A 9443-nucleotide genomic window follows, 5' to 3' on the forward strand; every position below is an offset into this window, starting at 1 on the left:
TCTTCAGTTGTAGGACTAGATCAAAAACATATTTGTGAGCAATTTTGTAACATACATCCAAAATAAATTTTGCATTCCTTCTGAAATGTCACAAATTTCTTCCTCTGCAGCCTAAGTTTATTCAATAGCAAATATGACAAGATGGCACTTTTCTGTGCTACTGGAAGATTTTTTGTGAAAGCAGTAATATGCCATCACATTGTAACATTATTACACAAATTTTAGTAATGGCTGGGCCAGCTAGTGACTTAGTACTCAAAACAGTCTGGTGTTTTAGTGGAGTCCTGCATTTGATACGTGAATGTTTACTTTTGCTGCCATCAGTACATAATTGCATGCAGAACCATAGTTCAGGTTTCCTGGCTATCAATGCAAACTAAGTGAACACAGGAACAGTGAACTCTACACATTTCCACAAAAGATGGTAATAAATCTATGACCGTACTAAAAATACAGATCCCATGATTGCAAGTAAGCGTATCTGTAACGAAACAGAAGCTCCTACCTTGACTAAAATGAATAATTCATTTTATTCAGGTCCTAGAAGCAGATACGACAACACAAGTGAAACCAATGTATAAAACTTAATAAACCTGAATACTGTAGTGATTTAGTGAAGAGATTAAGCATGTAATTACATGTCTGTTTCATGAATGCCAATGTAAATAAATATTCAAGTTTCAAATAGAAGAGTTTCTGTGAGATAAAAAATAGAAGCCTTTCTCTGTCAAAACTTCTACTAAACTTGTCCCATCTGAAACCTGTTCTCAAAATACATAACGGTTGTCCAAAAGTTGTCTTTTCAAAGTGCTGGATGTAGACATTTGACTAATACATAGTTACGAAGCATTTCATGGTATGAAACTCAAAGGTAAATGTGACTTTCTCAAAGAGCGTTTCTTCAGTAACCACTGCAGAACCCAGTTTCATCTTTGTTTCCACATAAACGAAGGAGTGTCTCCATCTTCCATTCACATTACTCACCAACAGCAAGGCATGGGGCTTGGTGCTGCAGAAAGCACTGATCAGGAAATGGCAGAAAGGGCAGTGTCCAGCAATGGGCTTTACTGCGTTACTTGCACTGTGAAGTTAGTCTCCCTTCCCCTGCTGAGCAAAAACACAGCTTCAGTGTCCACACGGTTTAAATGAAACTAAACTAAACCTTCTGCACAGCTGAATTTCATCCCCTGTTCTCTCAGGTAACCATGTAATTTAATCCATTCCCTAGTTTACCAATGTTTATTTGCAAATTAGTTGTGGTTTTGTCTGTACTACTCCCAGCGGTAGTTTATTCCAGAGTTCCACATATCTGATGTTTGGAGAATACATTTCCTGCCTCTGTTTATTCAGTTTCTATGATACTTTCTTTTGCTATGTCCTCTAGTTTAAGCACTGCTGCTTGTTTAAGCTGCATCAGCATCAGTGAACTGCAAACAATGTTTTTCTCTCAATAGTTCATAGTGGCCTGTACAGTAAATGCAAAAAAATCTTAGCATGACAACCTTTCAATAGAAATTATTTACATTGCCACAGAATCCGCTCTTTTCTAGAGCATCTTTGATCTTAAAGTCATTTGGACGTTTCTTAAGCTTCATAAATTGAGCTGTTCAGAATATTACTCTAAGGAGGACTTCAGCTTTACAGCAAAAAATCACGAAACATCCCCAAGTTCTTGGTTCCCTTTCCGAAACTGCCCCCCAAAAGGAAATATTTTGACCTGTAAATGCTACTCGCATGATGTATGTCCTCGTTCCCTTCACAGCAGCGGTCTCCATAACCGAAGTGTATTTTCCCTTGTGGAATACTCTGGGAGAAGCTTCCTTAGGGAAGACAAGTTCAAGGGACGAGAGAGGGGAAACTCGGCAACCAAGCCGCCGCACGCAGGTGCGCCACGGAGCCGTTCCCAATCCCCCCCGGGGCGGGGGGCGGCCGAGCCGCTCCGCTCCGCTCCGCTCCCCCCTCGCTGTCGCGCCGCCATTGCGGGCCCGCCCGGGGCGCCGCCCGCGCCGCCCCTCACGGCGCCTTCCCGCCCGCGCCCTCACGCTCCCGCACGCGCTCACCCGGAGCCCGCGCCCGCCGCGTCCGCGCTCTGCGCAGCGTCGCCGCCAGGCCGCGCGGGCGGCGCGTGAGGGCGGCGCGGCGCGTGCGGTGCGTGAGGGCGGCGCGTGCGGGCGGGCGGCGCGTGAGGGAGGCGCGGCGCGTGCGGCGCGTGAGGGCGGCGCGTGAGGGCGGCGCGTGCGGTGCGTGAGGGCGGCGCGTGAGGGCGGCGCGTGCGGGAGGCGCGGCGCGTGAGGGCGGCGCGTGCGGGAGGCGCGGCGCGTGCGGCGCGTGAGGGCGGCGCGTGAGGGCGGCGCGGCGCGTGAGGGCGGCGCGTGAGGGCGGGCGGCGCGTGCGGCGCGTGAGGGCGGCGCGTGAGGGCGGCGCGGCGCGTGCGGCGCGTGAGGGCGGCGCGTGAGGGCGGGCGGCGCGTGCGGCGCGTGAGGGCGGCGCGTGCGGTCGCTCACCGCTCCGCTCACGACGCCCGGAGCTGGGCGGCCCAGGAGGGCGGCCGCCCTGTGGCGCAGCGGCCTGGCCGCCCGCGGCTCCCCTGCGGCGGGTGTGCGACGCCCGCCACAGCCTGAGCAGCCCCGGAGCGGCCGAGTCGCGCGGCCTTCTGCCGCGAGCGACGCCGCGTTCTCGTTTTGGGATTGCGCCTTCGTGAGGGCGCGCGTTGCCCCGCGCTCGCGGCAGTGCTGCTGCGGTGGTACAGCACGCGTTCGCGCCCTGGCGCGCGGGCCGCGCGCGTTGCGTCGGCGGCGTGTCCTTAGGGCGGCAGTCGAAAGAGCTCTGCGCAGTTCGCGTCATCTTTATATTTTAGAGTGCTTATAGAGGGCATCGGTGTAATTACTGCTGTATTAAGACGGTGGAGGCTGGCAGCCATCTCGTGGCTGTCACCCTCAAAGGTAGCCTGGGATTTTTTTGAGTGCTGGATGGGTACATGAGAGCGCAGAGTACCTGACTGTTGAGTCCACGCTGTGTTCTGCCGTCCAGCTTGAAGAAGCGCAGCAGAAGATGGTGCTGCTGTGTCTTACTCTGAGAGTTGTTATTTATCTTCTGGCAGGTGTTTTAACTAACAATATTAAATTTGTTTCTGCTGTTATCAATTGTTCCAATCTGAAATCTCCTCCATCTACTTGTTATGAACCTTGGAAAGGAAGAACAGCTTCAGACTGGAAGAAACATCGTTTTCAGATGTCAGCCCAGCAGGATTTTGAATGACGAACTATACTGAGGAGTGCTGCTTGTTGGTTGTTGTTGTTTTGTGGTTTTTAAAATTCTGTCACATTATTAACAGCAATGTGCAAGTAATGTGCAGTTAGGTCTCCTTCAGTGTGACAATCTCTGAGTACTTTATTGAAATGAAATTCTCACAGCACAGTGAGAAAATTAGGCAATGTTATTAAAACATGGATCATTTGCTTGCCAGGGTCTACCATTTCTAGGAATGGAACGTGCATTGACTACTTATCCTGAGAAGCCACCAGATTAATTTGAGGCTTTGGCCTTAATTTTTTGGTATTTGCTAATCTTTAAATGCTTTACTCTGCAGTTGAATTAACGTCAGTGTTGCTTTCATGTGTGTTAGGTGCCTAGCATTTTTAATGGCATTCAGTTACTAGCATTTGGAAAGGTTTCTGTGCTTAGAAACACATCTGTCACATTTTATGTGATTGTTTTGAAGAATGCACAAATGACCATGATGATGGCAGTTTTTCCATGTTCTGTGAGCATTTCTCGGGCACAGCTGCTGCTGAAGAGGTTCACTCAAGAATTTTCAGCAATGGGGTCATGAGGTTGGACATCTGAAGTCTTTGAAGTACTAAGCACCTACAAAAGGTAAGTCACTTACTTACTTCCTTATATAAAGGTAAGGACGCATGATTATGCAAGCCATTTTTTCCAGCTGAAATATGTGTGTCTCATAGGAGTCTGAGCCATTGAGAAAAATTATCTAGAACTATTGAGATTTCCCTATATAATGTCTGACTCCTGTGATATTGTCTCCTGTCTTCTCTAACAATTGAATCCAGACAGATGTGTTAAAAGTGGCCTGAATAATAGATTCAGCATCTTCTTAGTTTGCATTCAAACAATCCCTTTATGGTTGAATGTAAGCTTGCTAGGAATTTTGCTGTGGGCCTAGAAATACACCAGCAAAGCCTTATAAATCATTTCCAAGAATGATTTTTGTAATCCAGAGAGTGTCTGAAAAAAAATCATATTTTATCTTGCACCCCTGAAACCTAGTCGTGTTCGGATAGCAAATGCTGGAGAGGGTGTGACAGTCCTCTCAGTCTTCTGCTAGATGCTGTGTCTGCAATGTTTGAACCTATCCAGGCATTTGTGACCCCATGAGCATTGCTTTGGATGTCCTTGTCAGACCTTTTGACAGCAGCTCACTGTACATTTATGTCTGATTTTTCGAATCACAGGGAGAGTGTGTATAGAAGGAAAGAAACCCAAGGGAAAGCTGAGTTTGTGGGGGAGAAGGGAGGGATGAGAATGAAATATTTGAGTATCTATAGGAAATGGAAGGAATAGAAGTTTCCTGGAAGTTCTGTAATGCCTGTTGGTGATCTTACTGGAGCTTTAATAGTAGTGAACATGAGTTTCCAACATGCTGTGCAGTTTGTGGAATTTTGTCCAGGATCTTCACTTTCATAAACATCATTGTTTTGGCCCAACAGTCTTTGACTGGATTTATTCCTGTTCTCACTGCTGCAGCTTTCACATTAACACTGGGATCATTTATTCTTGCTTTGTGCTGGTAATGCTGAGAGCAGCATAGAGGATTTCTGTGCCCTTAGTACTCCTGACTCCAAAAGAAATGCTTGAATACTATTATATTATAAAAACCAGGTTGGAAAAATAGCGTCTAATAACTGAGTCCCCATTTTCTATGTGGTAGGGCGATTAGATATTTGATTTAAAAGATGCTTTTGGATTTTTTTAGGCCTTATTGCTCACTTCAGCAAATTCTGTGTGAACCATGTAGAGTTTGTAGTTTAGCTATCATCTGTAATTCTTTGACTTTTTTTTAAAATGCCAGTTCTTGCAAAGATAGAATTTCACTAATAAAGTACAAGTCTTGTGATTCTGATCATAAAAAAAAGCTTGCCTGCGAGCCTGGTCTCTCTCTTCTCTGCATGCAAATTAAATGCCTTTTTATTCTAAGTAGAAGAACTCTTTAAAAATCAAATATGCCTGGGGAAAGACTGCACAGAGCTGCTGATTATTTTTGTGATGTCTGCTAACTGCATTGTACTCAGTTCTGAAACTACATGAGTCATGAATGCTGTGTATCAGTGGAAGACCATCTATTTGAGTTGCATATGACAGTCTGTATTAATGTTGATGAATTTGGGTGATGTACACAAGAAGAGACCATTGCAGAGTGTGCATGAGGTTATGATATATAGTAGTTAAAAAGACTGGGAGTATGGATGTGTTTTACTTCCTAGGCCACTTGTTGATGTATCGTGTGACCATAAAATAGCATTAATATTTATGTGTGTCTATTTTCACTTTGTAAAATGGAGATCATAGTTATCTCTCAGTGTAATCGTTAACATTCTAACTCCTTGAATGAGAGCTATCACACAAGCACTATTTATTTTTGTACACAAACCTGTTCATGAGGTTCATTTCTGCAGAAATTTACTTAAGAGTTTTACTTATAACTTATGTTTCCATACTAGAAATTTCCCCCCCAATTGTTTTTCTCCAGGTACCTATTTTTTTTTTTTTAACTCAAGAAAATGAAGCTCAGATGATGATCATTGTGGCAAATGAAGAGAAATGCTTAAGTAAACTGAGGTGGATTTTCTTTCTGTTTTTTGACATGGATAGATGTGACTTTTATTAACCCCGATGTGATTATAGATGGCCTGTGCAGAGTTGAAATGGAATGCCTGGGGTATAACCTGATGTGTAAAGAAGACTGAAGTCAAGAAAAATCCCTTTGTATTTGGAGTACAAGCCAGGGCAGTATGAAAGGACTAGGGAGATTTTTTTTTTGGCACAGAACAAAGAACAATTTTTTAAGGATAGATGTGGAGTAGGGAGAATTGGAGGAGAAATCAGCTTTCATAAACCACAGTAATCTGTTTTTTATTTCTCCCCTTCCCACTCCACTTCTTGTGTGGTTCTTATGTCTTCAGTGCATTCATAGCTGTGAGTGCAATAACAAGTAGAAGGAAAATAGATGCAGTAGTGCTGGTGCTGATAGAGGCTGATGCACCTTGTTCTTTGAGTGAATTTTGCAGCTGATCTTGCAAAAATCCTAATCTAGTTAGTTTTAAATTGTATTAATTGACACAGTACAGAGAGAATCTACTTAGTGAAGAATAGTCAGTAGTCCCTGGTTTAAATCTCAATATTTCTCTTTGGTGCACTATTCCAGTAATCCACAAATGGGAAGCTGTTGATAACAGGTTGAGAATAATAGAGGAGATTTGAGAATAATAAAGGACATTGTTAAATTTTTTGGAAAACTGAAAGCTTTACAGTTGCCATCTTGAATCTTGTGGACAAACAGAAAAGCACAGTGAATGCTCTTTCATTATATGTCTGTGCAGAGTACTACCCTGTAGTGAATATTTCAAAAGCTGCTGCTGGCAAAGCTCTCACTAAGTGAAATAAATTCTTTTCATGAAAAACTAATCTGTGTCCAGTAGCCACAGAGCTGATCTGCTTTTGGAGACTTAAATCCTTGTGCTTGCTTTGTGCATTCAGTAGGAAATAGGAGAACTCAAATAATACTGTTGCACAGATGTGTCCTGAAAAGCAAGTTCAGCAGCATTCTTCTGCAGGTTTCAAGTTCTGCAAAAGGATTGGAGAGAGAACTGCAGTACATATTTTGTTAGAATGCAGATGAGTTGCTTTTTTTGCTATCTTCCATTAGCTTTTCCATTGTGAATTAAAGTAGAGAAATCTAGATGTGAGAGAGTCTGTGTGACTTGCTTGATGGTAAAAGGGTCAGTGCCAGTAAACATGTTTCTGTGCTCTACTTCTTCAGGTTCTGACTGCCAAAAAGAATGGGTGGTGCACGTATTTGATTTCGACCAGCCGTCATTGTTTGATTTATTTATTTATTTTTTCCTTCTCTGTCTTTCTGTCCTTCCTGCCCCAAGCAGCTGAAAAGCATCAAGAGACAAAGCAAAGATACTCTCTCCTTGGGAAGTATTCTGTTAGTACATGCAAATGAATGCAGCTCAAGAAGCCTGCTTGGAACTGAGAGAGAAGTACCCAAGGATTTCTAGTTGGAATATGCTGTGACAATGACTGGTGAGGGATCGTGCATAGTAAGGCCTGAATGGGTTCATGTTGTTTTGTGTGGAGAAATCATTTCTTCTGAAAGTGATAGAAATTGTGTTAGTTACTTTCAAAGATTATCTGAGCTCCTAGATAATACATTTGTGAGCTAAAGTATTGAGTTTGGAGCTAAGAATTACATGATTTAAGCTTATTGAATGATGTCTGGGGCAAATTACCTGATTTGTTTTGCCCTCGTTTTCCCCGAGAGAACTATTGCTGTACTTGCCTCTCTTTCTGCAGAGGTCTGGAATGAGAATGTGGGTTTTTTTGTGTATATGGCTTTATAATGAAAGAAAAAACATTACAATTAATGTAGTCTGCAGCTGAATGTTGTGGCATTGGCATTTTATTTAAAAATAGTAATGAAAAGAAATATTGCATGTTCTTTAAGGGAACTGAGGAATTTGGTTCTTGCTATTGATTGCAAACTTTGATTCTGACAGCTTTTCCTGTACTCATGCAAGTTCACTTCCAGGCAGAACGTCAACGTAAGAGCACAGACTATATGAGTCTATTCACAATGTGTATTGAGGATGTGAGTGATATTATTTATTTGTATTTCTCCTTTTCGGGGACTGAATTCTACCCTTGAAAACAGATCTAGCTTTAGGTGAATAGAAAACCTCCTTAGGCTGCTAAGAAGATGAATACTGAAGAACTTGGTGCCATTCTGTCACAGTGGGATCTCTCACATGCGAACAGTTCAGGGATGCAAGTTATTGCATATCCCATAACTTGAATTTCACATTTGGGTCATCCATGACTGGAGAGTTAACTGGAAGATCTGGTAGTATCAAAGTATCATCCAGGAACATTGCAAAATTACCCTTTGAGGATAACTAGAGATGTCTGTGTAAGAAACTGAATCCACATTTCGGAAGGGCATTTGGAAGGAAAGGTTTTGGGATGGAGTACCCCAAATCCGTGGAGAATAGTAATATTCAGACAGGACCTCTGCACTTGAAAAGAATGTAGCTCCATTGGTGTCATTTAGAACTATGTTTTTTTTTTTTCCCAAAGATTTACAAAAATACAGTAAGAAAAGATGTTTTTTAATTTTAGTTCTCAAAAAAAAAAAAAAAAAAAAGCACAGTGTTGTTCCTTGTCACTCCAACTGAAGAATACAGTAATAACATTAAGACAGCTTCAGTTTTGGCATTAGTTTGTGTGTCAAAAGCATGTTTGCATGCAAAGATCAGTTTTCTGTTTCATTTTTTTCACAGAGAATAACATGATCATGGGTACTGGTAGTTCATTTCCCCTGCACTAGAAAATGCTGCTTCTTTGGTAAAACAGCTGCTGTGTCTGTACGGTGTTTTCTGAAGTGATCTGCAGGCCTGTTTGCAATGTATTGGAAATGTCTCATGTCAGTGGTAGACTTGCGGCCTTTTTAGTATGAAGGAAAACATGCTAGTCCTTATCATAGAAAATTTATTCGAGAGGCCATGCTGCCATGATTTATGATTTGTGTAATTCAAACAGATTACAGAGATAATATATTCTATGCAAATGTACTTATACTGGGAATGCATGTTTATTCACTAAACTGTAATGTTCTCTGACCACTGAGGGAAAGCCATAGTACAGACAAATATTATGATTGATTGCTTAGTGAACTCAAGCCTCTCTCTTTTAAAAACTGATGCCTCCATGATGTTGCAGCTTTGTTCTGATAGAAATTACAAATTCAGATAAAGTTCAGAACTAATCGAAGCTCCAGCTGATGTCTTTGTGTAGCTTTTTTTTTGTATTTTATGTGTCTTGTGAATTAAATAGATGCACATTTTAAAGCACTGATTCGGACAAAAGTAAAATTTCTACATCCACATTTTAAGACTTCTGATTGCTTGAATATATTTTCTTTCTTGAAGTTCTGTGTGGATTCTCAGGATTATCTGCAGTCATTGTAGAGGTCTTATCCTCTTTGTTTTATATTTCATTTTTTACATTATTTGCTTTCTTGTGGTAAATCAGTGTTAATTGTTCTAATGAAAAGGGTGGCATAAACTGTGTATTGAAGGTATATTTTCAGTAAAAAAATTGTTATATTTGATTACAGAAGAAATTGGCGTATAGATAGTGGCACA

The sequence above is a fragment of the Rhea pennata genome, chromosome 14 (genome assembly GCF_028389875.1).
Source record: "Rhea pennata isolate bPtePen1 chromosome 14, bPtePen1.pri, whole genome shotgun sequence".
Taxonomy (NCBI): Eukaryota; Metazoa; Chordata; class Aves; order Rheiformes; family Rheidae; genus Rhea; species Rhea pennata.